Below are 26,924 nucleotides of genomic sequence, written 5' to 3'. Positions count from 1 at the left end.
TTGCCTACTAGACGTCCTCCAACCTCTTTGTTGCTGAAAGATATTTGAAACGCCGTGCGCGAAGCGCACGGCACAGCCGAGAGGCTACTAGACGTCCTCCAACCTCTTTGTTGCTGAAAGATATTTGAAACGCCGTGCGCGAAGCGCACGGCACAGCCGAGAGGCTTGTACGTTGGTGGTTTCTTCGGGCAGCTCTATCTAATCTCTCTGGCTCTGAGATCCTTATGCAACGCAAGCTAAGTAAAGCGCGAAGCGCACGGCACAGCCGAGAGGCTTGTACGTTGGTGGTTTCTTCGGGCAGCTCTATCTAATCTCTCTGACTCTGAGATCCTTATGCAACGCAAGCTAAGTAAGGGAAGCAATCGTTAGCCTTATGACACTTGGATTGTTGGCTCATTGATCGGACATCCCCGGAACGAGAAAATTAAAAATGACAGTTAGCCAAAAATAGTGGCGTTTGGAAATATTATCAAATTTTATATTCGGTTGTCCATTGACAAATGTACTTATATGTCCTCGTTTGTTTGGCTAAGGTTGGTGTGTATTTCGAACAGAAAGTAAGCAAGCATTAGAACTAGATTTAGAGGCGAATATGGTCGGGTAATGGCGACTGAATTGATGTCAACGGCCATACCACATAGAACTCACCCGGTCTCGTCAGCTCCCGGAAGTTAAGCTATGTCGGGTCCCGTTAGTACTTGGATGGGTGACCGCTTGGGAATACGGGATGCTGTTGGCATGGTGTAATTTTATTTTTGCTCCCCAAGTTAGATGAGACATGGAATATAATGTATTCTTTAGGTATTAGTTGAAAAGGGTATTGCTGGGACTTTGATTAATGATACCATATATTGTAGAACGCATGTTTGTTTGATCTCGGTAGTTTTAACGACAAAAAAAAAGATAGAGGTTTGGCTATTTTGTTGAGGCTGTTGCATGACGCCCACTCACTGGCACGATCCCACTACTGCCGAACACGGGAACTTTTGGCTGCTAGGTTTCCCTCCTGACCCACTACGCTCCTCCTTAGCTAACCTGCACCTACTAGATTCCTCTAGCAGATCCATGCTGATGTCAAGCTTAGTGCGGGCACCTGATCAACATGCGGTATCACGAAACAGGGCTCCTAAACTCAAGCCATCCACTCTACCAAGCCTCCCCGAAGCAGGATTATAGGTGCACGCCAAACACCCAGCTGATAAATGGGCTCTCAATCGATAATACATTACTGTAATAAATTGATTTGATGAGCACGCGGATTCTTTATTGTGTCCAAAATTGGTCTCGTCACTTGTTCTATAACTATTAAAGAGCTTCTCGGTGTTTCAATAAATGAACAAAATGCAAGACCTGACAATGTATGTACTGTGTGCGTCAAGTATTGCAAATCTCAATTTAATATTCCGAAATATCGATCTATGCACTGTAATTTACGCCAAAGCTCATTGATCGTACAAACCTTATTTAGAGTTCTGCAAAATAACATTGCATTTAAGATCATACTTCACAGGATCATTTCTGTAGTATATCTTGACTTGTTTCCCACCAGAAACTTGTCTCCTTTCAACCCACGATGACGAGTTAAGACGCTGGTTTCTGAGCGTGAAACAGGCTGTGAGTGTAGCTGTCTCGACAGCATCAAACACAGTCATTGAGGACCGTTTCCGTTAAATCCATGTGAAATAGCGGAAGGAAACTAGCGTGTTCAGAGTGGTTGAGATGATAAAACAAATTTAAATTCTTGAAAATCTAAAGAGATAAATCTTAATAATAATTCCAGGTATTCGTGTCCTTAAATCATCTGCTTGTATGGCAAAATAAATTGTGAAAGTGAGGTTGGTCAATTTGAGGATGTGTCATGACTTTATGATCGTATTGCATTCTTTTAGTTATTGTTATTTAATCATGATTAATTATCGTTCAGAGCTTTTGTCGTCAGGTGGCGTGGCAAAGCCATATTCTGAAAAAAAAGGACCTAGTGTGATAACGAGAGTAAAATTTGCAACGCCTTCAGCGTAAATTGTATCTCCCTTAATACAGTATGAGCATAATAAAACAAATGAAAATGAACTTTATAAGCATCAAGTGGTCGCGTCTGGAAAAATGAACAACTCAATATTTTATAGCATTTCTTGAATGTTTTGAGTGATATGAGTATTCTTCGTACACCACCGGAAATGTGTTGAACCTCAGTGGTTATTTTGGGCAGTAATCCTTGTAACATTATCGCTTCTCGGCCTTTTGGCTAAGATCAAAGTGTAGTATCTGTTCTTATCAGTTATTCCCCTACACTTTGTCTTTTAGCCTCTAGTGTCGGATCTTTGAAGCGATCACCTTCTTCTCTTATTTTTCCGTAACCGTACTGTGACTTCTTTTGCACCGAAATTTGATTGTCCCTACCGTTTGATGCTACACCCTGTTGATTTTGTTCCCTTTTGATCTATGCTGTGTGGAACGGAAGTGTCCACTCTTCACAAGTACGTGATTCCTGGGTCCAACTCTCCGCCGGATGTACCACAAAGATGACTTCCCACACCGGATTGCCACTTCTCCTCCTTGATGGTCTGTTGACCGTCCGTTTCAACTGGATGGCTCTACCTTGATGGCCTGCTGACACCTGTACACTGGATAAAGCACCATGAAGTAAAATTGGCCCCCCCTCTTGATCGATCCCTACTGTTTATCTCTACTTCCCACACCGGATTGCCACTTCTCCTCCTTGATGGTCTGTTGACCGTCCGTTTCAACTGGATGGCTCTACCTTGATGGCCTGCTGACACCTGTACACTGGATAAAGCACCATGAAGTAAAATTGGCCCCCCCTCTTGATCGATCTCTACTTCCCACACCGGATTGCCACTTCTCCTCCTTGATGGTCTGTTGACCGTCCGTTTCAACTGGATGGCTCTACCTTGATGGCCTGCTGACACCTGTACACTGGATAAAGCACCATGAAGTAAAATTGGCCCCCCCTCTTGATCGATCCCTACTGTTTATCTCTACCTTTTGTTGCTATGCCCTGTTGTTTTTGTTTTCTTTGATCTCTGCTGTGTGGAACGGAAGTGTCCACTCTTCACACGTACGAGATTCCTGGTTCCAAATCTCCGCCGGATGTACCACAACGTTGACTTCCCACACCGATCTATCTCTACCTTTTGTTGCTATGCCCTGGTGTTTTTTGTTCCCTTTGATCTATGCTGTGTGGAACGGAAGTGTCCACTCTTCACAAGTACGTGATTCCTGGGTCCACATCTCCGCCGGCTGTACCACAACGTTGACTTCCCACACCGATCTACTACTTCTTCAGCTTCTCACTCTTAAAAATGATGAGTAAAACTCCTCTCGCAACTCTCTCTCTGTGTAGACATACTCTCCTGCATTTTCAGCCGATTTTGCATCTCTTCTCCCAAATGCCCCGTCATTTGATGAAAATTTCCCCTCTGGCGTAGCCACCTATGTACTGAGATAAAAATTCATTGTCAATAAACAATTTAATCTGTTCTTATCAGCTTAATATCTGATACGGGTTCAAATGGACCCCAGAATATTAAACTGATTTTTGGCATACGGTGGGAATACAGTGCTTGCACTGCTCCCGCCACGGGTTGACCCGGTATTGCAGTACCTCCGGGATCGGCTCACCCTCTATGAGGGAGAACATATTGAATAAAACAGAAATTGTCTTAGCACCGTATAATAAAAGACCATGTATAATTGCAAAACTGTCATGTAGACATGTTTGTAATTTTTTCTAATTGTATTTTTTTCGTAATATCAAGAAAAGCATAAAAAAATACGTACTTGATTGTGTTAACTAATTAGTACTGTTCATCTTTCGATGTGATGTTTTTTTTTTAAATATGAAGATGCGTGTATTTTCATATGAAAAGTCGATTTTCTTATTTTCTTATTTGCCAATTGGACGACCAAATGAAAAAAAACAAGCAATTTGTTTCTTGAAAAGTATTTGCAAAGATCAAGACCATGAAATAAATACTGAGCTTTATTTACTATATTTTGCTCGAGTTCGTAATTCAAGTCGATGAAAGAAAGTGGGTGGTATTCTCTAAACGTCAGTCAAATACTTGAACACTCTTTGTCAATATTGTTCTGCTGTATACAAAGTATTAAACAAAGTGAAAAAGCATCCACAATCATACTTACCTGGCTCAGAGGCAACCATGATCACCAAGGTGGTTCCTCCAGGGCGAGGCCTTTCCATTGCACTAAGGATGGGCTGACCCTTGCGATTAATCCAAATGTGATTAACTCGGGAGTACAATTTTTGGTAGTGGGGGACTGCGTTCGCGCCGTTCCCTGAACACACTATAAATGTAAGAAAAATTCTTGTCATCTGCCGGAAGTTGAACTAAATCTGGTCCCGTTAGTAAACGGTAGGGTTGACCGCTTGGGAATACGCGAAGCATCAGATTTTCTTTCTGGGAAGAAACAACAAAGTAATGAAATTCATGTTTAGCTACTTTAATATAAATCATCATGGCCAATGGATTGGCCGTGATCGTCTAGTGGTTAGGACCCTACGTTGTGGTACCTACTAGATATGAATCCGTAGTAACCCAGGTTCGAATCCTGGTCACGGCACTGAAAACTGATTTTTCACGTCAACACGCAGATTAACTATAAATTTTGTTTGGTTGGAAAGTAATGCTCGCTCACTTCAATAGTTCATAATGTGAAAAACAATTTGGAATGAAAACCTGAAATTCCCCCTCCCTTTTTTTGTGTGTGCAGGAAGTTGTTGAAATGTATGGAAGAAAAATACACATTTACAGAATTTCAAGTATTTGACCCGATATTAAGACAAAAATTATTTCATGTATGTAATGAACTGTCCCCTGTTGGTATTAGTCCAATGGGAGATGGAAATTAAAATTTGCCTAGGGTAATCTAAATGAATATTTCTGAACGAAATTGTTGGTCCAACACGTCCAAGCAGAACGAATTCAGCAAATGCTTAAGTAGACTTGCTTTTCTGATTATAATTTAGCTTTGCGCAGTGGCAATATCATAACCAATGAGGGTCTCCCGAGGTGTGATTATTGCTAGTTGAAAACTTTAACCAATACCCCGCCACGATGAAGTGAAATAATCTTTGTCGTCGGCAATTTTTGATAGCTCCATCAGGAGCATTTCAGCGTACAAGAAAAAAAAAATTACAGTCAGTTAGAAAAATTGGAGTGTTGCATAGTGTGTTTATAACATTAAACGGTGAAAGTGAAATCGTATAAGTGATTTTTGTTTCCATTTAGTTGGTATTGCACGTCAGACAAGGCTGATTAATTCGTTCGCTGAAGGCCATTAATATCAGTCAGTTGGAACATTGTGAACACGGGGAAAATATTTGAAAAGGTGATTCCAAATGACAAGGTGAAAAGATTCCACCATGTTTAAAGGGGAAGTTCAATAAATTGTTAACCGCTGTAGGGTGAATGTCGGGGTAAACATCTGATCCCACCACCTACGTGTTGGGCTTGTACCATAAAGATCGTTCATTTTTTTCAAAAATAACACTGCGCACAACTGTTTCGTTCAAAAACATGTTAACGAGCTTTATACATGATATTTACTTTAAAATAACTGTACCCATTGATAAAGAATTGCACAAGGATTTTGATATGTAAACGCATGTTTCGAAAAAAAACCTTACAAGCGCACTTCAAAATTTTGAAATGAATATAAATACAAGGCATACCACTGTTATTTACTCTGGTTTCTAATCAATACCCGGATAAATCTTTCGCCTTTTACTAAAGATTTCCGTGGTTAGGAGCATTGATGAGTCTATATGACTTATTTTTTTAACGCCCGGTCTTCTGATTGGGCACTTTGAATAAATGAAAAATTAAAAACGTCTGTATGCGGAAACAAAGATATTCTACTACTACATACTGACAACATTTGTAAAATGACAAACTGATAGTTTTTCGGTGGTTTTGGTAAGATTAGTGTGTATTTCAAAAAGATAAATCTCAAGCACAAGTAATAGATTAGAGGCGAATATGGTCGGGTAATTGCGTCTAGTTTAATGTCAACGGCCATACCACATAGAACTCACCCGGTCTCGTCAGCTCCCGGAAGTTAAGCTATGTCGGGTCCCGTTAGTACTTGGATGGGTGACCGCTTGGGAATACGGGATGCTGTTGGCATGGAATTATTTTATTTTTGTGAATCCAATTGAATTGAAGTGCTTCCCAAGATGGGTGATACTACATGGACTACAATGTATTATTTTGGCATTAGTTGAAAATGGAAGGAACGTATTTTTTACTGGATATTGCCTACTAGACGTCCTCCAACCTCTTTGTTGCTGAAAGATATTTGAAACGCCGTGCGCGAAGCGCACGGCACAGCCGAGAGGCTACTAGACGTCCTCCAACCTCTTTGTTGCTGAAAGATATTTGAAACGCCGTGCGCGAAGCGCACGGCACAGCCGAGAGGCTTGTACGTTGGTGGTTTCTTCGGGCAGCTCTATCTAATCTCTCTGGCTCTGAGATCCTTATGCAACGCAAGCTAAGTAAAGCGCGAAGCGCACGGCACAGCCGAGAGGCTTGTACGTTGGTGGTTTCTTCGGGCAGCTCTATCTAATCTCTCTGACTCTGAGATCCTTATGCAACGCAAGCTAAGTAAGGGAAGCAATCGTTAGCCTTATGACACTTGGATTGTTGGCTCATTGATCGGACATCCCCGGAACGAGAAAATTAAAAATGACAGTTAGCCAAAAATAGTGGCGTTTGGAAATATTATCAAATTTTATATTCGGTTGTCCATTGACAAATGTACTTATATGTCCTCGTTTGTTTGGCTAAGGTTGGTGTGTATTTCGAACAGAAAGTAAGCAAGCATTAGAACTAGATTTAGAGGCGAATATGGTCGGGTAATGGCGACTGAATTGATGTCAACGGCCATACCACATAGAACTCACCCGGTCTCGTCAGCTCCCGGAAGTTAAGCTATGTCGGGTCCCGTTAGTACTTGGATGGGTGACCGCTTGGGAATACGGGATGCTGTTGGCATGGTGTAATTTTATTTTTGCTCCCCAAGTTAGATGAGACATGGAATATAATGTATTCTTTAGGTATTAGTTGAAAAGGGTATTGCTGGGACTTTGATTAATGATACCATATATTGTAGAACGCATGTTTGTTTGATCTCGGTAGTTTTAACGACAAAAAAAAAGATAGAGGTTTGGCTATTTTGTTGAGGCTGTTGCATGACGCCCACTCACTGGCACGATCCCACTACTGCCGAACACGGGAACTTTTGGCTGCTAGGTTTCCCTCCTGACCCACTACGCTCCTCCTTAGCTAACCTGCACCTACTAGATTCCTCTAGCAGATCCATGCTGATGTCAAGCTTAGTGCGGGCACCTGATCAACATGCGGTATCACGAAACAGGGCTCCTAAACTCAAGCCATCCACTCTACCAAGCCTCCCCGAAGCAGGATTATAGGTGCACGCCAAACACCCAGCTGATAAATGGGCTCTCAATCGATAATACATTACTGTAATAAATTGATTTGATGAGCACGCGGATTCTTTATTGTGTCCAAAATTGGTCTCGTCACTTGTTCTATAACTATTAAAGAGCTTCTCGGTGTTTCAATAAATGAACAAAATGCAAGACCTGACAATGTATGTACTGTGTGCGTCAAGTATTGCAAATCTCAATTTAATATTCCGAAATATCGATCTATGCACTGTAATTTACGCCAAAGCTCATTGATCGTACAAACCTTATTTAGAGTTCTGCAAAATAACATTGCATTTAAGATCATACTTCACAGGATCATTTCTGTAGTATATCTTGACTTGTTTCCCACCAGAAACTTGTCTCCTTTCAACCCACGATGACGAGTTAAGACGCTGGTTTCTGAGCGTGAAACAGGCTGTGAGTGTAGCTGTCTCGACAGCATCAAACACAGTCATTGAGGACCGTTTCCGTTAAATCCATGTGAAATAGCGGAAGGAAACTAGCGTGTTCAGAGTGGTTGAGATGATAAAACAAATTTAAATTCTTGAAAATCTAAAGAGATAAATCTTAATAATAATTCCAGGTATTCGTGTCCTTAAATCATCTGCTTGTATGGCAAAATAAATTGTGAAAGTGAGGTTGGTCAATTTGAGGATGTGTCATGACTTTATGATCGTATTGCATTCTTTTAGTTATTGTTATTTAATCATGATTAATTATCGTTCAGAGCTTTTGTCGTCAGGTGGCGTGGCAAAGCCATATTCTGAAAAAAAAGGACCTAGTGTGATAACGAGAGTAAAATTTGCAACGCCTTCAGCGTAAATTGTATCTCCCTTAATACAGTATGAGCATAATAAAACAAATGAAAATGAACTTTATAAGCATCAAGTGGTCGCGTCTGGAAAAATGAACAACTCAATATTTTATAGCATTTCTTGAATGTTTTGAGTGATATGAGTATTCTTCGTACACCACCGGAAATGTGTTGAACCTCAGTGGTTATTTTGGGCAGTAATCCTTGTAACATTATCGCTTCTCGGCCTTTTGGCTAAGATCAAAGTGTAGTATCTGTTCTTATCAGCTTAATATCTGATACGGGTTCAAATGGACCCCAGAATATTAAACTGATTTTTGGCATACGGTGGGAATACAGTGCTTGCACTGCTCCCGCCACGGGTTGACCCGGTATTGCAGTACCTCCGGGATCGGCTCACCCTCTATGAGGGAGAACATATTGAATAAAACAGAAATTGTCTTAGCACCGTATAATAAAAGACCATGTATAATTGCAAAACTGTCATGTAGACATGTTTGTAATTTTTTCTAATTGTATTTTTTTCGTAATATCAAGAAAAGCATAAAAAAATACGTACTTGATTGTGTTAACTAATTAGTACTGTTCATCTTTCGATGTGATGTTTTTTTTTAAAATATGAAGATGCGTGTATTTTCATATGAAAAGTCGATTTTCTTATTTTCTTATTTGCCAATTGGACGACCAAATGAAAAAAAACAAGCAATTTGTTTCTTGAAAAGTATTTGCAAAGATCAAGACCATGAAATAAATACTGAGCTTTATTTACTATATTTTGCTCGAGTTCGTAATTCAAGTCGATGAAAGAAAGTGGGTGGTATTCTCTAAACGTCAGTCAAATACTTGAACACTCTTTGTCAATATTGTTCTGCTGTATACAAAGTATTAAACAAAGTGAAAAAGCATCCACAATCATACTTACCTGGCTCAGAGGCAACCATGATCACCAAGGTGGTTCCTTCAGGGCGAGGCCTTTCCATTGCACTAAGGATGGGCTGACCCTTGCGATTAATCCAAATGTGATTAACTCGGGAGTACAATTTTTGGTAGTGGGGGACTGCGTTCGCGCCGTTCCCTGAACACACTATAAATGTAAGAAAAATTCTTGTCATCTGCCGGAAGTTGAACTAAATCTGGTCCCGTTAGTAAACGGTAGGGTTGACCGCTTGGGAATACGCGAAGCATCAGATTTTCTTTCTGGGAAGAAACAACAAAGTAATGAAATTCATGTTTAGCTACTTTAATATAAATCATCATGGCCAATGGATTGGCCGTGATCGTCTAGTGGTTAGGACCCTACGTTGTGGTACCTACTAGATATGAATCCGTAGTAACCCAGGTTCGAATCCTGGTCACGGCACTGAAAACTGATTTTTCACGTCAACACGCAGATTAACTATAAATTTTGTTTGGTTGGAAAGTAATGCTCGCTCACTTCAATAGTTCATAATGTGAAAAACAATTTGGAATGAAAACCTGAAATTCCCCCTCCCTTTTTTTGTGTGTGCAGGAAGTTGTTGAAATGTATGGAAGAAAAATACACATTTACAGAATTTCAAGTATTTGACCCGATATTAAGACAAAAATTATTTCATGTATGTAATGAACTGTCCCCTGTTGGTATTAGTCCAATGGGAGATGGAAATTAAAATTTGCCTAGGGTAATCTAAATGAATATTTCTGAACGAAATTGTTGGTCCAACACGTCCAAGCAGAACGAATTCAGCAAATGCTTAAGTAGACTTGCTTTTCTGATTATAATTTAGCTTTGCGCAGTGGCAATATCATAACCAATGAGGGTCTCCCGAGGTGTGATTATTGCTAGTTGAAAACTTTAACCAATACCCCGCCACGATGAAGTGAAATAATCTTTGTCGTCGGCAATTTTTGATAGCTCCATAAGGAGCATTTCAGCGTACAAGAAAAAAAAAATTACAGTCAGTTAGAAAAATTGGAGTGTTGCATATTGTGTTTATAACATTAAACGGTGAAAGTGAAATCGTATAAGTGATTTTTGTTTCCATTTAGTTGGTATTGCACGTCAGACAAGGCTGATTAATTCGTTCGCTGAAGGCCATTAATATCAGTCAGTTGGAACATTGTGAACACGGGGAAAATATTTGAAAAGGTGATTCCAAATGACAAGGTGAAAAGATTCCACCATGTTTAAAGGGGAAGTTCAATAAATTGTTAACCGCTGTAGGGTGAATGTCGGGGTAAACATCTGATCCCACCACCTACGTGTTGGGCTTGTACCATAAAGATCGTTCATTTTTTTCAAAAATAACACTGCGCACAACTGTTTCGTTCAAAAACATGTTAACGAGCTTTATACATGATATTTACTTTAAAATAACTGTACCCATTGATAAAGAATTGCACAAGGATTTTGATATGTAAACGCATGTTTCGAAAAAAAACCTTACAAGCGCACTTCAAAATTTTGAAATGAATATAAATACAAGGCATACCACTGTTATTTACTCTGGTTTCTAATCAATACCCGGATAAATCTTTCGCCTTTTACTAAAGATTTCCGTGGTTAGGAGCATTGATGAGTCTATATGACTTATTTTTTTAACGCCCGGTCTTCTGATTGGGCACTTTGAATAAATGAAAAATTAAAAACGTCTGTATGTGGAAACAAAGATATTCTACTACTACATACTGACAACATTTGTAAAATGACAAACTGATAGTTTTTCGGTGGTTTTGGTAAGATTAGTGTGTATTTCAAAAAGATAAATCTCAAGCACAAGTAATAGATTAGAGGCGAATATGGTCGGGTAATTGCGTCTAGTTTAATGTCAACGGCCATACCACATAGAACTCACCCGGTCTCGTCAGCTCCCGGAAGTTAAGCTATGTCGGGTCCCGTTAGTACTTGGATGGGATCCCGCTTGGGAATACGGGATGCTGTTGGCATGGAATTATTTTATTTTTGTGAATCCAATTGAATTGAAGTGCTTCCCAAGATGGGTGATACTACATGGACTACAATGTATTATTTTGGCATTAGTTGAAAATGGAAGGAACGTATTTTTTACTGGATATTGCCTACTAGACGTCCTCCAACCTCTTTGTTGCTGAAAGATATTTGAAACGCCGTGCGCGAAGCGCACGGCACAGCCGAGAGGCTACTAGACGTCCTCCAACCTCTTTGTTGCTGAAAGATATTTGAAACGCCGTGCGCGAAGCGCACGGCACAGCCGAGAGGCTTGTACGTTGGTGGTTTCTTCGGGCAGCTCTATCTAATCTCTCTGGCTCTGAGATCCTTATGCAACGCAAGCTAAGTAAAGCGCGAAGCGCACGGCACAGCCGAGAGGCTTGTACGTTGGTGGTTTCTTCGGGCAGCTCTATCTAATCTCTCTGACTCTGAGATCCTTATGCAACGCAAGCTAAGTAAGGGAAGCAATCGTTAGCCTTATGACACTTGGATTGTTGGCTCATTGATCGGACATCCCCGGAACGAGAAAATTAAAAATGACAGTTAGCCAAAAATAGTGGCGTTTGGAAATATTATCAAATTTTATATTCGGTTGTCCATTGACAAATGTACTTATATGTCCTCGTTTGTTTGGCTAAGGTTGGTGTGTATTTCGAACAGAAAGTAAGCAAGCATTAGAACTAGATTTAGAGGCGAATATGGTCGGGTAATGGCGACTGAATTGATGTCAACGGCCATACCACATAGAACTCACCCGGTCTCGTCAGCTCCCGGAAGTTAAGCTATGTCGGGTCCCGTTAGTACTTGGATGGGTGACCGCTTGGGAATACGGGATGCTGTTGGCATGGTGTAATTTTATTTTTGCTCCCCAAGTTAGATGAGACATGGAATATAATGTATTCTTTAGGTATTAGTTGAAAAGGGTATTGCTGGGACTTTGATTAATGATACCATATATTGTAGAACGCATGTTTGTTTGATCTCGGTAGTTTTAACGACAAAAAAAAAGATAGAGGTTTGGCTATTTTGTTGAGGCTGTTGCATGACGCCCACTCACTGGCACGATCCCACTACTGCCGAACACGGGAACTTTTGGCTGCTAGGTTTCCCTCCTGACCCACTACGCTCCTCCTTAGCTAACCTGCACCTACTAGATTCCTCTAGCAGATCCATGCTGATGTCAAGCTTAGTGCGGGCACCTGATCAACATGCGGTATCACGAAACAGGGCTCCTAAACTCAAGCCATCCACTCTACCAAGCCTCCCCGAAGCAGGATTATAGGTGCACGCCAAACACCCAGCTGATAAATGGGCTCTCAATCGATAATACATTACTGTAATAAATTGATTTGATGAGCACGCGGATTCTTTATTGTGTCCAAAATTGGTCTCGTCACTTGTTCTATAACTATTAAAGAGCTTCTCGGTGTTTCAATAAATGAACAAAATGCAAGACCTGACAATGTATGTACTGTGTGCGTCAAGTATTGCAAATCTCAATTTAATATTCCGAAATATCGATCTATGCACTGTAATTTACGCCAAAGCTCATTGATCGTACAAACCTTATTTAGAGTTCTGCAAAATAACATTGCATTTAAGATCATACTTCACAGGATCATTTCTGTAGTATATCTTGACTTGTTTCCCACCAGAAACTTGTCTCCTTTCAACCCACGATGACGAGTTAAGACGCTGGTTTCTGAGCGTGAAACAGGCTGTGAGTGTAGCTGTCTCGACAGCATCAAACACAGTCATTGAGGACCGTTTCCGTTAAATCCATGTGAAATAGCGGAAGGAAACTAGCGTGTTCAGAGTGGTTGAGATGATAAAACAAATTTAAATTCTTGAAAATCTAAAGAGATAAATCTTAATAATAATTCCAGGTATTCGTGTCCTTAAATCATCTGCTTGTATGGCAAAATAAATTGTGAAAGTGAGGTTGGTCAATTTGAGGATGTGTCATGACTTTATGATCGTATTGCATTCTTTTAGTTATTGTTATTTAATCATGATTAATTATCGTTCAGAGCTTTTGTCGTCAGGTGGCGTGGCAAAGCCATATTCTGAAAAAAAAGGACCTAGTGTGATAACGAGAGTAAAATTTGCAACGCCTTCAGCGTAAATTGTATCTCCCTTAATACAGTATGAGCATAATAAAACAAATGAAAATGAACTTTATAAGCATCAAGTGGTCGCGTCTGGAAAAATGAACAACTCAATATTTTATAGCATTTCTTGAATGTTTTGAGTGATATGAGTATTCTTCGTACACCACCGGAAATGTGTTGAACCTCAGTGGTTATTTTGGGCAGTAATCCTTGTAACATTATCGCTTCTCGGCCTTTTGGCTAAGATCAAAGTGTAGTATCTGTTCTTATCAGCTTAATATCTGATACGGGTTCAAATGGACCCCAGAATATTAAACTGATTTTTGGCATACGGTGGGAATACAGTGCTTGCACTGCTCCCGCCACGGGTTGACCCGGTATTGCAGTACCTCCGGGATCGGCTCACCCTCTATGAGGGAGAACATATTGAATAAAACAGAAATTGTCTTAGCACCGTATAATAAAAGACCATGTATAATTGCAAAACTGTCATGTAGACATGTTTGTAATTTTTTCTAATTGTATTTTTTTCGTAATATCAAGAAAAGCATAAAAAAATACGTACTTGATTGTGTTAACTAATTAGTACTGTTCATCTTTCGATGTGATGTTTTTTTTTAAAATATGAAGATGCGTGTATTTTCATATGAAAAGTCGATTTTCTTATTTTCTTATTTGCCAATTGGACGACCAAATGAAAAAAAACAAGCAATTTGTTTCTTGAAAAGTATTTGCAAAGATCAAGACCATGAAATAAATACTGAGCTTTATTTACTATATTTTGCTCGAGTTCGTAATTCAAGTCGATGAAAGAAAGTGGGTGGTATTCTCTAAACGTCAGTCAAATACTTGAACACTCTTTGTCAATATTGTTCTGCTGTATACAAAGTATTAAACAAAGTGAAAAAGCATCCACAATCATACTTACCTGGCTCAGAGGCAACCATGATCACCAAGGTGGTTCCTTCAGGGCGAGGCCTTTCCATTGCACTAAGGATGGGCTGACCCTTGCGATTAATCCAAATGTGATTAACTCGGGAGTACAATTTTTGGTAGTGGGGGACTGCGTTCGCGCCGTTCCCTGAACACACTATAAATGTAAGAAAAATTCTTGTCATCTGCCGGAAGTTGAACTAAATCTGGTCCCGTTAGTAAACGGTAGGGTTGACCGCTTGGGAATACGCGAAGCATCAGATTTTCTTTCTGGGAAGAAACAACAAAGTAATGAAATTCATGTTTAGCTACTTTAATATAAATCATCATGGCCAATGGATTGGCCGTGATCGTCTAGTGGTTAGGACCCTACGTTGTGGTACCTACTAGATATGAATCCGTAGTAACCCAGGTTCGAATCCTGGTCACGGCACTGAAAACTGATTTTTCACGTCAACACGCAGATTAACTATAAATTTTGTTTGGTTGGAAAGTAATGCTCGCTCACTTCAATAGTTCATAATGTGAAAAACAATTTGGAATGAAAACCTGAAATTCCCCCTCCCTTTTTTTGTGTGTGCAGGAAGTTGTTGAAATGTATGGAAGAAAAATACACATTTACAGAATTTCAAGTATTTGACCCGATATTAAGACAAAAATTATTTCATGTATGTAATGAACTGTCCCCTGTTGGTATTAGTCCAATGGGAGATGGAAATTAAAATTTGCCTAGGGTAATCTAAATGAATATTTCTGAACGAAATTGTTGGTCCAACACGTCCAAGCAGAACGAATTCAGCAAATGCTTAAGTAGACTTGCTTTTCTGATTATAATTTAGCTTTGCGCAGTGGCAATATCATAACCAATGAGGGTCTCCCGAGGTGTGATTATTGCTAGTTGAAAACTTTAACCAATACCCCGCCACGATGAAGTGAAATAATCTTTGTCGTCGGCAATTTTTGATAGCTCCATAAGGAGCATTTCAGCGTACAAGAAAAAAAAAATTACAGTCAGTTAGAAAAATTGGAGTGTTGCATAGTGTGTTTATAACATTAAACGGTGAAAGTGAAATCGTATAAGTGATTTTTGTTTCCATTTAGTTGGTATTGCACGTCAGACAAGGCTGATTAATTCGTTCGCTGAAGGCCATTAATATCAGTCAGTTGGAACATTGTGAACACGGGGAAAATATTTGAAAAGGTGATTCCAAATGACAAGGTGAAAAGATTCCACCATGTTTAAAGGGGAAGTTCAATAAATTGTTAACCGCTGTAGGGTGAATGTCGGGGTAAACATCTGATCCCACCACCTACGTGTTGGGCTTGTACCATAAAGATCGTTCATTTTTTTCAAAAATAACACTGCGCACAACTGTTTCGTTCAAAAACATGTTAACGAGCTTTATACATGATATTTACTTTAAAATAACTGTACCCATTGATAAAGAATTGCACAAGGATTTTGATATGTAAACGCATGTTTCGAAAAAAAACCTTACAAGCGCACTTCAAAATTTTGAAATGAATATAAATACAAGGCATACCACTGTTATTTACTCTGGTTTCTAATCAATACCCGGATAAATCTTTCGCCTTTTACTAAAGATTTCCGTGGTTAGGAGCATTGATGAGTCTATATGACTTATTTTTTTAACGCCCGGTCTTCTGATTGGGCACTTTGAATAAATGAAAAATTAAAAACGTCTGTATGCGGAAACAAAGATATTCTACTACTACATACTGACAACATTTGTAAAATGACAAACTGATAGTTTTTCGGTGGTTTTGGTAAGATTAGTGTGTATTTCAAAAAGATAAATCTCAAGCACAAGTAATAGATTAGAGGCGAATATGGTCGGGTAATTGCGTCTAGTTTAATGTCAACGGCCATACCACATAGAACTCACCCGGTCTCGTCAGCTCCCGGAAGTTAAGCTATGTCGGGTCCCGTTAGTACTTGGATGGGTGACCGCTTGGGAATACGGGATGCTGTTGGCATGGAATTATTTTATTTTTGTGAATCCAATTGAATTGAAGTGCTTCCCAAGATGGGTGATACTACATGGACTACAATGTATTATTTTGGCATTAGTTGAAAATGGAAGGAACGTATTTTTTACTGGATATTGCCTACTAGACGTCCTCCAACCTCTTTGTTGCTGAAAGATATTTGAAACGCCGTGCGCGAAGCGCACGGCACAGCCGAGAGGCTACTAGACGTCCTCCAACCTCTTTGTTGCTGAAAGATATTTGAAACGCCGTGCGCGAAGCGCACGGCACAGCCGAGAGGCTTGTACGTTGGTGGTTTCTTCGGGCAGCTCTATCTAATCTCTCTGGCTCTGAGATCCTTATGCAACGCAAGCTAAGTAAAGCGCGAAGCGCACGGCACAGCCGAGAGGCTTGTACGTTGGTGGTTTCTTCGGGCAGCTCTATCTAATCTCTCTGACTCTGAGATCCTTATGCAACGCAAGCTAAGTAAGGGAAGCAATCGTTAGCCTTATGACACTTGGATTGTTGGCTCATTGATCGGACATCCCCGGAACGAGAAAATTAAAAATGACAGTTAGCCAAAAATAGTGGCGTTTGGAAATATTATCAAATTTTATATTCGGTTGTCCATTGACAAATGTACTTATATGTCCTCGTTTGTTTGGCTAAGGTTGGTGTGTATTTCGAACAGAAAGTAAGCAAGCATTAGAACTAGATTTAGAGGCGAATATGGTCGGGTAATGGCGACTGAATTGATGTCAACGGCCATACCACATAGAACTCACCCGGTCTCGTCAGCTCCCGGAAGTTAAGCTATGTCGGGTCCCGTTAGTACTTGGATGGGTGACCGCTTGGGAATACGGGATGCTGTTGGCATGGTGTAATTTTATTTTTGCTCCCCAAGTTAGATGAGACATGGAATATAATGTATTCTTTAGGTATTAGTTGAAAAGGGTATTGCTGGGACTTTGATTAATGATACCATATATTGTAGAACGCATGTTTGTTTGATCTCGGTAGTTTTAACGACAAAAAAAAAGATAGAGGTTTGGCTATTTTGTTGAGGCTGTTGCATGACGCCCACTCACTGGCACGATCCCACTACTGCCGAACACGGGAACTTTTGGCTGCTAGGTTTCCCTCCTGACCCACTACGCTCCTCCTTAGCTAACCTGCACCTACTAGATTCCTCTAGCAGATCCATGCTGATGTCAAGCTTAGTGCGGGCACCTGATCAACATGCGGTATCACGAAACAGGGCTCCTAAACTCAAGCCATCCACTCTACCAAGCCTCCCCGAAGCAGGATTATAGGTGCACGCCAAACACCCAGCTGATAAATGGGCTCTCAATCGATAATACATTACTGTAATAAATTGATTTGATGAGCACGCGGATTCTTTATTGTGTCCAAAATTGGTCTCGTCACTTGTTCTATAACTATTAAAGAGCTTCTCGGTGTTTCAATAAATGAACAAAATGCAAGACCTGACAATGTATGTACTGTGTGCGTCAAGTATTGCAAATCTCAATTTAATATTCCGAAATATCGATCTATGCACTGTAATTTACGCCAAAGCTCATTGATCGTACAAACCTTATTTAGAGTTCTGCAAAATAACATTGCATTTAAGATCATACTTCACAGGATCATTTCTGTAGTATATCTTGACTTGTTTCCCACCAGAAACTTGTCTCCTTTCAACCCACGATGACGAGTTAAGACGCTGGTTTCTGAGCGTGAAACAGGCTGTGAGTGTAGCTGTCTCGACAGCATCAAACACAGTCATTGAGGACCGTTTCCGTTAAATCCATGTGAAATAGCGGAAGGAAACTAGCGTGTTCAGAGTGGTTGAGATGATAAAACAAATTTAAATTCTTGAAAATCTAAAGAGATAAATCTTAATAATAATTCCAGGTATTCGTGTCCTTAAATCATCTGCTTGTATGGCAAAATAAATTGTGAAAGTGAGGTTGGTCAATTTGAGGATGTGTCATGACTTTATGATCGTATTGCATTCTTTTAGTTATTGTTATTTAATCATGATTAATTATCGTTCAGAGCTTTTGTCGTCAGGTGGCGTGGCAAAGCCATATTCTGAAAAAAAAGGACCTAGTGTGATAACGAGAGTAAAATTTGCAACGCCTTCAGCGTAAATTGTATCTCCCTTAATACAGTATGAGCATAATAAAACAAATGAAAATGAACTTTATAAGCATCAAGTGGTCGCGTCTGGAAAAATGAACAACTCAATATTTTATAGCATTTCTTGAATGTTTTGAGTGATATGAGTATTCTTCGTACACCACCGGAAATGTGTTGAACCTCAGTGGTTATTTTGGGCAGTAATCCTTGTAACATTATCGCTTCTCGGCCTTTTGGCTAAGATCAAAGTGTAGTATCTGTTCTTATCAGCTTAATATCTGATACGGGTTCAAATGGACCCCAGAATATTAAACTGATTTTTGGCATACGGTGGGAATACAGTGCTTGCACTGCTCCCGCCACGGGTTGACCCGGTATTGCAGTACCTCCGGGATCGGCTCACCCTCTATGAGGGAGAACATATTGAATAAAACAGAAATTGTCTTAGCACCGTATAATAAAAGACCATGTATAATTGCAAAACTGTCATGTAGACATGTTTGTAATTTTTTCTAATTGTATTTTTTTCGTAATATCAAGAAAAGCATAAAAAAATACGTACTTGATTGTGTTAACTAATTAGTACTGTTCATCTTTCGATGTGATGTTTTTTTTTAAAATATGAAGATGCGTGTATTTTCATATGAAAAGTCGATTTTCTTATTTTCTTATTTGCCAATTGGACGACCAAATGAAAAAAAACAAGCAATTTGTTTCTTGAAAAGTATTTGCAAAGATCAAGACCATGAAATAAATACTGAGCTTTATTTACTATATTTTGCTCGAGTTCGTAATTCAAGTCGATGAAAGAAAGTGGGTGGTATTCTCTAAACGTCAGTCAAATACTTGAACACTCTTTGTCAATATTGTTCTGCTGTATACAAAGTATTAAACAAAGTGAAAAAGCATCCACAATCATACTTACCTGGCTCAGAGGCAACCATGATCACCAAGGTGGTTCCTCCAGGGCGAGGCCTTTCCATTGCACTAAGGATGGGCTGACCCTTGCGATTAATCCAAATGTGATTAACTCGGGAGTACAATTTTTGGTAGTGGGGGACTGCGTTCGCGCCGTTCCCTGAACACACTATAAATGTAAGAAAAATTCTTGTCATCTGCCGGAAGTTGAACTAAATCTGGTCCCGTTAGTAAACGGTAGGGTTGACCGCTTGGGAATACGCGAAGCATCAGATTTTCTTTCTGGGAAGAAACAACAAAGTAATGAAATTCATGTTTAGCTACTTTAATATAAATCATCATGGCCAATGGATTGGCCGTGATCGTCTAGTGGTTAGGACCCTACGTTGTGGTACCTACTAGATATGAATCCGTAGTAACCCAGGTTCGAATCCTGGTCACGGCACTGAAAACTGATTTTTCACGTCAACACGCAGATTAACTATAAATTTTGTTTGGTTGGAAAGTAATGCTCGCTCACTTCAATAGTTCATAATGTGAAAAACAATTTGGAATGAAAACCTGAAATTCCCCCTCCCTTTTTTTGTGTGTGCAGGAAGTTGTTGAAATGTATGGAAGAAAAATACACATTTACAGAATTTCAAGTATTTGACCCGATATTAAGACAAAAATTATTTCATGTATGTAATGAACTGTCCCCTGTTGGTATTAGTCCAATGGGAGATGGAAATTAAAATTTGCCTAGGGTAATCTAAATGAATATTTCTGAACGAAATTGTTGGTCCAACACGTCCAAGCAGAACGAATTCAGCAAATGCTTAAGTAGACTTGCTTTTCTGATTATAATTTAGCTTTGCGCAGTGGCAATATCATAACCAATGAGGGTCTCCCGAGGTGTGATTATTGCTAGTTGAAAACTTTAACCAATACCCCGCCACGATGAAGTGAAATAATCTTTGTCGTCGGCAATTTTTGATAGCTCCATCAGGAGCATTTCAGCGTACAAGAAAAAAAAAATTACAGTCAGTTAGAAAAATTGGAGTGTTGCATAGTGTGTTTATAACATTAAACGGTGAAAGTGAAATCGTATAAGTGATTTTTGTTTCCATTTAGTTGGTATTGCACGTCAGACAAGGCTGATTAATTCGTTCGCTGAAGGCCATTAATATCAGTCAGTTGGAACATTGTGAACACGGGGAAAATATTTGAAAAGGTGATTCCAAATGACAAGGTGAAAAGATTCCACCATGTTTAAAGGGGAAGTTCAATAAATTGTTAACCGCTGTAGGGTGAATGTCGGGGTAAACATCTGATCCCACCACCTACGTGTTGGGCTTGTACCATAAAGATCGTTCATTTTTTTCAAAAATAACACTGCGCACAACTGTTTCGTTCAAAAACATGTTAACGAGCTTTATACATGATATTTACTTTAAAATAACTGTACCCATTGATAAAGAATTGCACAAGGATTTTGATATGTAAACGCATGTTTCGAAAAAAAACCTTACAAGCGCACTTCAAAATTTTGAAATGAATATAAATACAAGGCATACCACTGTTATTTACTCTGGTTTCTAATCAATACCCGGATAAATCTTTCGCCTTTTACTAAAGATTTCCGTGGTTAGGAGCATTGATGAGTCTATATGACTTATTTTTTTAACGCCCGGTCTTCTGATTGGGCACTTTGAATAAATGAAAAATTAAAAACGTCTGTATGCGGAAACAAAGATATTCTACTACTACATACTGACAACATTTGTAAAATGACAAACTGATAGTTTTTCGGTGGTTTTGGTAAGATTAGTGTGTATTTCAAAAAGATAAATCTCAAGCACAAGTAATAGATTAGAGGCGAATATGGTCGGGTAATTGCGTCTAGTTTAATGTCAACGGCCATACCACATAGAACTCACCCGGTCTCGTCAGCTCCCGGAAGTTAAGCTATGTCGGGTCCCGTTAGTACTTGGATGGGTGACCGCTTGGGAATACGGGATGCTGTTGGCATGGAATTATTTTATTTTTGTGAATCCAATTGAATTGAAGTGCTTCCCAAGATGGGTGATACTACATGGACTACAATGTATTATTTTGGCATTAGTTGAAAATGGAAGGAACGTATTTTTTACTGGATATTGCCTACTAGACGTCCTCCAACCTCTTTGTTGCTGAAAGATATTTGAAACGCCGTGCGCGAAGCGCACGGCACAGCCGAGAGGCTACTAGACGTCCTCCAACCTCTTTGTTGCTGAAAGATATTTGAAACGCCGTGCGCGAAGCGCACGGCACAGCCGAGAGGCTTGTACGTTGGTGGTTTCTTCGGGCAGCTCTATCTAATCTCTCTGGCTCTGAGATCCTTATGCAACGCAAGCTAAGTAAAGCGCGAAGCGCACGGCACAGCCGAGAGGCTTGTACGTTGGTGGTTTCTTCGGGCAGCTCTATCTAATCTCTCTGACTCTGAGATCCTTATGCAACGCAAGCTAAGTAAGGGAAGCAATCGTTAGCCTTATGACACTTGGATTGTTGGCTCATTGATCGGACATCCCCGGAACGAGAAAATTAAAAATGACAGTTAGCCAAAAATAGTGGCGTTTGGAAATATTATCAAATTTTATATTCGGTTGTCCATTGACAAATGTACTTATATGTCCTCGTTTGTTTGGCTAAGGTTGGTGTGTATTTCGAACAGAAAGTAAGCAAGCATTAGAACTAGATTTAGAGGCGAATATGGTCGGGTAATGGCGACTGAATTGATGTCAACGGCCATACCACATAGAACTCACCCGGTCTCGTCAGCTCCCGGAAGTTAAGCTATGTCGGGTCCCGTTAGTACTTGGATGGGTGACCGCTTGGGAATACGGGATGCTGTTGGCATGGTGTAATTTTATTTTTGCTCCCCAAGTTAGATGAGACATGGAATATAATGTATTCTTTAGGTATTAGTTGAAAAGGGTATTGCTGGGACTTTGATTAATGATACCATATATTGTAGAACGCATGTTTGTTTGATCTCGGTAGTTTTAACGACAAAAAAAAAGATAGAGGTTTGGCTATTTTGTTGAGGCTGTTGCATGACGCCCACTCACTGGCACGATCCCACTACTGCCGAACACGGGAACTTTTGGCTGCTAGGTTTCCCTCCTGACCCACTACGCTCCTCCTTAGCTAACCTGCACCTACTAGATTCCTCTAGCAGATCCATGCTGATGTCAAGCTTAGTGCGGGCACCTGATCAACATGCGGTATCACGAAACAGGGCTCCTAAACTCAAGCCATCCACTCTACCAAGCCTCCCCGAAGCAGGATTATAGGTGCACGCCAAACACCCAGCTGATAAATGGGCTCTCAATCGATAATACATTACTGTAATAAATTGATTTGATGAGCACGCGGATTCTTTATTGTGTCCAAAATTGGTCTCGTCACTTGTTCTATAACTATTAAAGAGCTTCTCGGTGTTTCAATAAATGAACAAAATGCAAGACCTGACAATGTATGTACTGTGTGCGTCAAGTATTGCAAATCTCAATTTAATATTCCGAAATATCGATCTATGCACTGTAATTTACGCCAAAGCTCATTGATCGTACAAACCTTATTTAGAGTTCTGCAAAATAACATTGCATTTAAGATCATACTTCACAGGATCATTTCTGTAGTATATCTTGACTTGTTTCCCACCAGAAACTTGTCTCCTTTCAACCCACGATGACGAGTTAAGACGCTGGTTTCTGAGCGTGAAACAGGCTGTGAGTGTAGCTGTCTCGACAGCATCAAACACAGTCATTGAGGACCGTTTCCGTTAAATCCATGTGAAATAGCGGAAGGAAACTAGCGTGTTCAGAGTGGTTGAGATGATAAAACAAATTTAAATTCTTGAAAATCTAAAGAGATAAATCTTAATAATAATTCCAGGTATTCGTGTCCTTAAATCATCTGCTTGTATGGCAAAATAAATTGTGAAAGTGAGGTTGGTCAATTTGAGGATGTGTCATGACTTTATGATCGTATTGCATTCTTTTAGTTATTGTTATTTAATCATGATTAATTATCGTTCAGAGCTTTTGTCGTCAGGTGGCGTGGCAAAGCCATATTCTGAAAAAAAAGGACCTAGTGTGATAACGAGAGTAAAATTTGCAACGCCTTCAGCGTAAATTGTATCTCCCTTAATACAGTATGAGCATAATAAAACAAATGAAAATGAACTTTATAAGCATCAAGTGGTCGCGTCTGGAAAAATGAACAACTCAATATTTTATAGCATTTCTTGAATGTTTTGAGTGATATGAGTATTCTTCGTACACCACCGGAAATGTGTTGAACCTCAGTGGTTATTTTGGGCAGTAATCCTTGTAACATTATCGCTTCTCGGCCTTTTGGCTAAGATCAAAGTGTAGTATCTGTTCTTATCAGCTTAATATCTGATACGGGTTCAAATGGACCCCAGAATATTAAACTGATTTTTGGCATACGGTGGGAATACAGTGCTTGCACTGCTCCCGCCACGGGTTGACCCGGTATTGCAGTACCTCCGGGATCGGCTCACCCTCTATGAGGGAGAACATATTGAATAAAACAGAAATTGTCTTAGCACCGTATAATAAAAGACCATGTATAATTGCAAAACTGTCATGTAGACATGTTTGTAATTTTTTCTAATTGTATTTTTTTCGTAATATCAAGAAAAGCATAAAAAAATACGTACTTGATTGTGTTAACTAATTAGTACTGTTCATCTTTCGATGTGATGTTTTTTTTTTAAATATGAAGATGCGTGTATTTTCATATGAAAAGTCGATTTTCTTATTTTCTTATTTGCCAATTGGACGACCAAATGAAAAAAAACAAGCAATTTGTTTCTTGAAAAGTATTTGCAAAGATCAAGACCATGAAATAAATACTGAGCTTTATTTACTATATTTTGCTCGAGTTCGTAATTCAAGTCGATGAAAGAAAGTGGGTGGTATTCTCTAAACGTCAGTCAAATACTTGAACACTCTTTGTCAATATTGTTCTGCTGTATACAAAGTATTAAACAAAGTGAAAAAGCATCCACAATCATACTTACCTGGCTCAGAGGCAACCATGATCACCAAGGTGGTTCCTCCAGGGCGAGGCCTTTCCATTGCACTAAGGATGGGCTGACCCTTGCGATTAATCCAAATGTGATTAACTCGGGAGTACAATTTTTGGTAGTGGGGGACTGCGTTCGCGCCGTTCCCTGAACACACTATAAATGTAAGAAAAATTCTTGTCATCTGCCGGAAGTTGAACTAAATCTGGTCCCGTTAGTAAACGGTAGGGTTGACCGCTTGGGAATACGCGAAGCATCAGATTTTCTTTCTGGGAAGAAACAACAAAGTAATGAAATTCATGTTTAGCTACTTTAATATAAATCATCATGGCCAATGGATTGGCCGTGATCGTCTAGTGGTTAGGACCCTACGTTGTGGTACCTACTAGATATGAATCCGTAGTAACCCAGGTTCGAATCCTGGTCACGGCACTGAAAACTGATTTTTCACGTCAACACGCAGATTAACTATAAATTTTGTTTGGTTGGAAAGTAATGCTCGCTCACTTCAATAGTTCATAATGTGAAAAACAATTTGGAATGAAAACCTGAAATTCCCCCTCCCTTTTTTTGTGTGTGCAGGAAGTTGTTGAAATGTATGGAAGAAAAATACACATTTACAGAATTTCAAGTATTTGACCCGATATTAAGACAAAAATTATTTCATGTATGTAATGAACTGTCCCCTGTTGGTATTAGTCCAATGGGAGATGGAAATTAAAATTTGCCTAGGGTAATCTAAATGAATATTTCTGAACGAAATTGTTGGTCCAACACGTCCAAGCAGAACGAATTCAGCAAATGCTTAAGTAGACTTGCTTTTCTGATTATAATTTAGCTTTGCGCAGTGGCAATATCATAACCAATGAGGGTCTCCCGAGGTGTGATTATTGCTAGTTGAAAACTTTAACCAATACCCCGCCACGATGAAGTGAAATAATCTTTGTCGTCGGCAATTTTTGATAGCTCCATCAGGAGCATTTCAGCGTACAAGAAAAAAAAAATTACAGTCAGTTAGAAAAATTGGAGTGTTGCATAGTGTGTTTATAACATTAAACGGTGAAAGTGAAATCGTATAAGTGATTTTTGTTTCCATTTAGTTGGTATTGCACGTCAGACAAGGCTGATTAATTCGTTCGCTGAAGGCCATTAATATCAGTCAGTTGGAACATTGTGAACACGGGGAAAATATTTGAAAAGGTGATTCCAAATGACAAGGTGAAAAGATTCCACCATGTTTAAAGGGGAAGTTCAATAAATTGTTAACCGCTGTAGGGTGAATGTCGGGGTAAACATCTGATCCCACCACCTACGTGTTGGGCTTGTACCATAAAGATCGTTCATTTTTTTCAAAAATAACACTGCGCACAACTGTTTCGTTCAAAAACATGTTAACGAGCTTTATACATGATATTTACTTTAAAATAACTGTACCCATTGATAAAGAATTGCACAAGGATTTTGATATGTAAACGCATGTTTCGAAAAAAAACCTTACAAGCGCACTTCAAAATTTTGAAATGAATATAAATACAAGGCATACCACTGTTATTTACTCTGGTTTCTAATCAATACCCGGATAAATCTTTCGCCTTTTACTAAAGATTTCCGTGGTTAGGAGCATTGATGAGTCTATATGACTTATTTTTTTAACGCCCGGTCTTCTGATTGGGCACTTTGAATAAATGAAAAATTAAAAACGTCTGTATGCGGAAACAAAGATATTCTACTACTACATACTGACAACATTTGTAAAATGACAAACTGATAGTTTTTCGGTGGTTTTGGTAAGATTAGTGTGTATTTCAAAAAGATAAATCTCAAGCACAAGTAATAGATTAGAGGCGAATATGGTCGGGTAATTGCGTCTAGTTTAATGTCAACGGCCATACCACATAGAACTCACCCGGTCTCGTCAGCTCCCGGAAGTTAAGCTATGTCGGGTCCCGTTAGTACTTGGATGGGTGACCGCTTGGGAATACGGGATGCTGTTGGCATGGAATTATTTTATTTTTGTGAATCCAATTGAATTGAAGTGCTTCCCAAGATGGGTGATACTACATGGACTACAATGTATTATTTTGGCATTAGTTGAAAATGGAAGGAACGTATTTTTTACTGGATATTGCCTACTAGACGTCCTCCAACCTCTTTGTTGCTGAAAGATATTTGAAACGCCGTGCGCGAAGCGCACGGCACAGCCGAGAGGCTACTAGACGTCCTCCAACCTCTTTGTTGCTGAAAGATATTTGAAACGCCGTGCGCGAAGCGCACGGCACAGCCGAGAGGCTTGTACGTTGGTGGTTTCTTCGGGCAGCTCTATCTAATCTCTCTGGCTCTGAGATCCTTATGCAACGCAAGCTAAGTAAAGCGCGAAGCGCACGGCACAGCCGAGAGGCTTGTACGTTGGTGGTTTCTTCGGGCAGCTCTATCTAATCTCTCTGACTCTGAGATCCTTATGCAACGCAAGCTAAGTAAGGGAAGCAATCGTTAGCCTT

General features: G+C 39.6%; 2 long non-coding RNA genes, 39 other non-coding genes and 2 pseudogenes across 41 annotated transcripts in view; 41 read left to right on the top strand and 2 right to left on the bottom strand.

The window, feature by feature from the left end:
• Positions 1-2,612, bottom strand: part of LOC124321034 — a 54,274-nt gene extending 51,662 nt beyond the window's left edge. The window contains exon 1 of the long non-coding RNA XR_006914107.1: positions 2,528-2,612. This is a non-coding gene — a long non-coding RNA (uncharacterized LOC124321034). The remainder of the gene's footprint in view (positions 1-2,527) is intronic.
• On the top strand, positions 621-739 carry LOC124322640. The gene has a single exon (XR_006914911.1). It is a non-coding gene; the product is annotated as a 5S ribosomal RNA (ribosomal RNA).
• On the top strand, positions 1,494-1,715 carry LOC124322477. Its single transcript, XR_006914759.1, has one exon. It is a non-coding gene; the product is annotated as a small nucleolar RNA U3 (small nucleolar RNA).
• Positions 2,226-2,363, top strand: LOC124322355 (annotated as a pseudogene).
• Positions 2,613-2,832: 220 nt separating the features above from the next.
• LOC124321035 lies at positions 2,833-3,524 on the bottom strand. The gene is made up of 2 exons (XR_006914108.1): positions 3,153-3,524; positions 2,833-3,003 (listed from the first exon to the last, which is right to left on the bottom strand). It is a non-coding gene; the product is annotated as an uncharacterized LOC124321035 (long non-coding RNA).
• On the top strand, positions 3,472-3,647 carry LOC124322327 (annotated as a pseudogene).
• A 509-nt stretch (positions 3,648-4,156) lies between these two features.
• On the top strand, positions 4,157-4,320 carry LOC124322050. Its single transcript, XR_006914406.1, has one exon. It is a non-coding gene; the product is annotated as a U1 spliceosomal RNA (small nuclear RNA).
• A 192-nt stretch (positions 4,321-4,512) lies between these two features.
• On the top strand, positions 4,513-4,602 carry Trnah-gug. Its single transcript is given in 2 exon segments — positions 4,513-4,549; positions 4,568-4,602. It is a non-coding gene; the product is annotated as a tRNA-His (tRNA).
• A 404-nt stretch (positions 4,603-5,006) lies between these two features.
• LOC124322683 lies at positions 5,007-5,148 on the top strand. The gene has a single exon (XR_006914953.1). It is a non-coding gene; the product is annotated as a U4 spliceosomal RNA (small nuclear RNA).
• A 574-nt stretch (positions 5,149-5,722) lies between these two features.
• On the top strand, positions 5,723-5,845 carry LOC124322874. Its single transcript, XR_006915130.1, has one exon. It is a non-coding gene; the product is annotated as a U5 spliceosomal RNA (small nuclear RNA).
• A 203-nt stretch (positions 5,846-6,048) lies between these two features.
• On the top strand, positions 6,049-6,167 carry LOC124322628. The gene has a single exon (XR_006914900.1). It is a non-coding gene; the product is annotated as a 5S ribosomal RNA (ribosomal RNA).
• Positions 6,168-6,915: 748 nt separating this feature from the next.
• On the top strand, positions 6,916-7,034 carry LOC124322617. The gene has a single exon (XR_006914889.1). It is a non-coding gene; the product is annotated as a 5S ribosomal RNA (ribosomal RNA).
• Positions 7,035-7,788: 754 nt separating this feature from the next.
• LOC124322476 lies at positions 7,789-8,010 on the top strand. The gene has a single exon (XR_006914758.1). It is a non-coding gene; the product is annotated as a small nucleolar RNA U3 (small nucleolar RNA).
• Positions 8,011-8,520: 510 nt separating this feature from the next.
• Positions 8,521-8,711, top strand: LOC124322217. The gene has a single exon (XR_006914565.1). It is a non-coding gene; the product is annotated as a U2 spliceosomal RNA (small nuclear RNA).
• A 509-nt stretch (positions 8,712-9,220) lies between these two features.
• On the top strand, positions 9,221-9,384 carry LOC124322137. The gene has a single exon (XR_006914488.1). It is a non-coding gene; the product is annotated as a U1 spliceosomal RNA (small nuclear RNA).
• A 192-nt stretch (positions 9,385-9,576) lies between these two features.
• Trnah-gug lies at positions 9,577-9,666 on the top strand. The gene is given in 2 exon segments: positions 9,577-9,613; positions 9,632-9,666. It is a non-coding gene; the product is annotated as a tRNA-His (tRNA).
• A 404-nt stretch (positions 9,667-10,070) lies between these two features.
• LOC124322581 lies at positions 10,071-10,212 on the top strand. Its single transcript, XR_006914857.1, has one exon. It is a non-coding gene; the product is annotated as a U4 spliceosomal RNA (small nuclear RNA).
• A 574-nt stretch (positions 10,213-10,786) lies between these two features.
• LOC124322873 lies at positions 10,787-10,909 on the top strand. Its single transcript, XR_006915129.1, has one exon. It is a non-coding gene; the product is annotated as a U5 spliceosomal RNA (small nuclear RNA).
• Positions 10,910-11,112: 203 nt separating this feature from the next.
• Positions 11,113-11,231, top strand: LOC124323150. Its single transcript, XR_006915393.1, has one exon. It is a non-coding gene; the product is annotated as a 5S ribosomal RNA (ribosomal RNA).
• Positions 11,232-11,979: 748 nt separating this feature from the next.
• Positions 11,980-12,098, top strand: LOC124322605. The gene has a single exon (XR_006914878.1). It is a non-coding gene; the product is annotated as a 5S ribosomal RNA (ribosomal RNA).
• A 754-nt stretch (positions 12,099-12,852) lies between these two features.
• LOC124322474 lies at positions 12,853-13,074 on the top strand. The gene has a single exon (XR_006914756.1). It is a non-coding gene; the product is annotated as a small nucleolar RNA U3 (small nucleolar RNA).
• Positions 13,075-13,584: 510 nt separating this feature from the next.
• On the top strand, positions 13,585-13,775 carry LOC124322215. Its single transcript, XR_006914563.1, has one exon. It is a non-coding gene; the product is annotated as a U2 spliceosomal RNA (small nuclear RNA).
• A 509-nt stretch (positions 13,776-14,284) lies between these two features.
• LOC124322136 lies at positions 14,285-14,448 on the top strand. The gene has a single exon (XR_006914487.1). It is a non-coding gene; the product is annotated as a U1 spliceosomal RNA (small nuclear RNA).
• Positions 14,449-14,640: 192 nt separating this feature from the next.
• Positions 14,641-14,730, top strand: Trnah-gug. The gene is given in 2 exon segments: positions 14,641-14,677; positions 14,696-14,730. It is a non-coding gene; the product is annotated as a tRNA-His (tRNA).
• A 404-nt stretch (positions 14,731-15,134) lies between these two features.
• On the top strand, positions 15,135-15,276 carry LOC124322579. The gene has a single exon (XR_006914855.1). It is a non-coding gene; the product is annotated as a U4 spliceosomal RNA (small nuclear RNA).
• Positions 15,277-15,850: 574 nt separating this feature from the next.
• LOC124322872 lies at positions 15,851-15,973 on the top strand. The gene has a single exon (XR_006915128.1). It is a non-coding gene; the product is annotated as a U5 spliceosomal RNA (small nuclear RNA).
• Positions 15,974-16,176: 203 nt separating this feature from the next.
• Positions 16,177-16,295, top strand: LOC124322593. Its single transcript, XR_006914867.1, has one exon. It is a non-coding gene; the product is annotated as a 5S ribosomal RNA (ribosomal RNA).
• Positions 16,296-17,043: 748 nt separating this feature from the next.
• LOC124322580 lies at positions 17,044-17,162 on the top strand. The gene has a single exon (XR_006914856.1). It is a non-coding gene; the product is annotated as a 5S ribosomal RNA (ribosomal RNA).
• A 754-nt stretch (positions 17,163-17,916) lies between these two features.
• LOC124322472 lies at positions 17,917-18,138 on the top strand. The gene has a single exon (XR_006914755.1). It is a non-coding gene; the product is annotated as a small nucleolar RNA U3 (small nucleolar RNA).
• Positions 18,139-18,648: 510 nt separating this feature from the next.
• On the top strand, positions 18,649-18,839 carry LOC124322214. The gene has a single exon (XR_006914562.1). It is a non-coding gene; the product is annotated as a U2 spliceosomal RNA (small nuclear RNA).
• Positions 18,840-19,348: 509 nt separating this feature from the next.
• On the top strand, positions 19,349-19,512 carry LOC124322049. The gene has a single exon (XR_006914405.1). It is a non-coding gene; the product is annotated as a U1 spliceosomal RNA (small nuclear RNA).
• A 192-nt stretch (positions 19,513-19,704) lies between these two features.
• Trnah-gug lies at positions 19,705-19,794 on the top strand. The gene is given in 2 exon segments: positions 19,705-19,741; positions 19,760-19,794. It is a non-coding gene; the product is annotated as a tRNA-His (tRNA).
• A 404-nt stretch (positions 19,795-20,198) lies between these two features.
• On the top strand, positions 20,199-20,340 carry LOC124322682. Its single transcript, XR_006914952.1, has one exon. It is a non-coding gene; the product is annotated as a U4 spliceosomal RNA (small nuclear RNA).
• A 574-nt stretch (positions 20,341-20,914) lies between these two features.
• LOC124322871 lies at positions 20,915-21,037 on the top strand. The gene has a single exon (XR_006915127.1). It is a non-coding gene; the product is annotated as a U5 spliceosomal RNA (small nuclear RNA).
• A 203-nt stretch (positions 21,038-21,240) lies between these two features.
• LOC124322569 lies at positions 21,241-21,359 on the top strand. The gene has a single exon (XR_006914847.1). It is a non-coding gene; the product is annotated as a 5S ribosomal RNA (ribosomal RNA).
• A 748-nt stretch (positions 21,360-22,107) lies between these two features.
• On the top strand, positions 22,108-22,226 carry LOC124322557. Its single transcript, XR_006914836.1, has one exon. It is a non-coding gene; the product is annotated as a 5S ribosomal RNA (ribosomal RNA).
• A 754-nt stretch (positions 22,227-22,980) lies between these two features.
• On the top strand, positions 22,981-23,202 carry LOC124322471. Its single transcript, XR_006914754.1, has one exon. It is a non-coding gene; the product is annotated as a small nucleolar RNA U3 (small nucleolar RNA).
• A 510-nt stretch (positions 23,203-23,712) lies between these two features.
• Positions 23,713-23,903, top strand: LOC124322213. The gene has a single exon (XR_006914561.1). It is a non-coding gene; the product is annotated as a U2 spliceosomal RNA (small nuclear RNA).
• Positions 23,904-24,412: 509 nt separating this feature from the next.
• Positions 24,413-24,576, top strand: LOC124322048. The gene has a single exon (XR_006914404.1). It is a non-coding gene; the product is annotated as a U1 spliceosomal RNA (small nuclear RNA).
• A 192-nt stretch (positions 24,577-24,768) lies between these two features.
• Trnah-gug lies at positions 24,769-24,858 on the top strand. The gene is given in 2 exon segments: positions 24,769-24,805; positions 24,824-24,858. It is a non-coding gene; the product is annotated as a tRNA-His (tRNA).
• Positions 24,859-25,262: 404 nt separating this feature from the next.
• Positions 25,263-25,404, top strand: LOC124322681. The gene has a single exon (XR_006914951.1). It is a non-coding gene; the product is annotated as a U4 spliceosomal RNA (small nuclear RNA).
• Positions 25,405-25,978: 574 nt separating this feature from the next.
• On the top strand, positions 25,979-26,101 carry LOC124322869. Its single transcript, XR_006915126.1, has one exon. It is a non-coding gene; the product is annotated as a U5 spliceosomal RNA (small nuclear RNA).
• A 203-nt stretch (positions 26,102-26,304) lies between these two features.
• Positions 26,305-26,423, top strand: LOC124322545. The gene has a single exon (XR_006914825.1). It is a non-coding gene; the product is annotated as a 5S ribosomal RNA (ribosomal RNA).
• The last annotated feature ends 501 nt before the right edge of the window (positions 26,424-26,924 follow it).

Source organism: Daphnia pulicaria, chromosome 1 (assembly GCF_021234035.1).
Source record: "Daphnia pulicaria isolate SC F1-1A chromosome 1, SC_F0-13Bv2, whole genome shotgun sequence".
Taxonomy (NCBI): domain Eukaryota; kingdom Metazoa; phylum Arthropoda; class Branchiopoda; order Diplostraca; family Daphniidae; genus Daphnia; species Daphnia pulicaria.
Note: the sequence above shows the minus strand (reverse complement) of the source record. Positions and strands in the feature narration are given on the sequence as shown.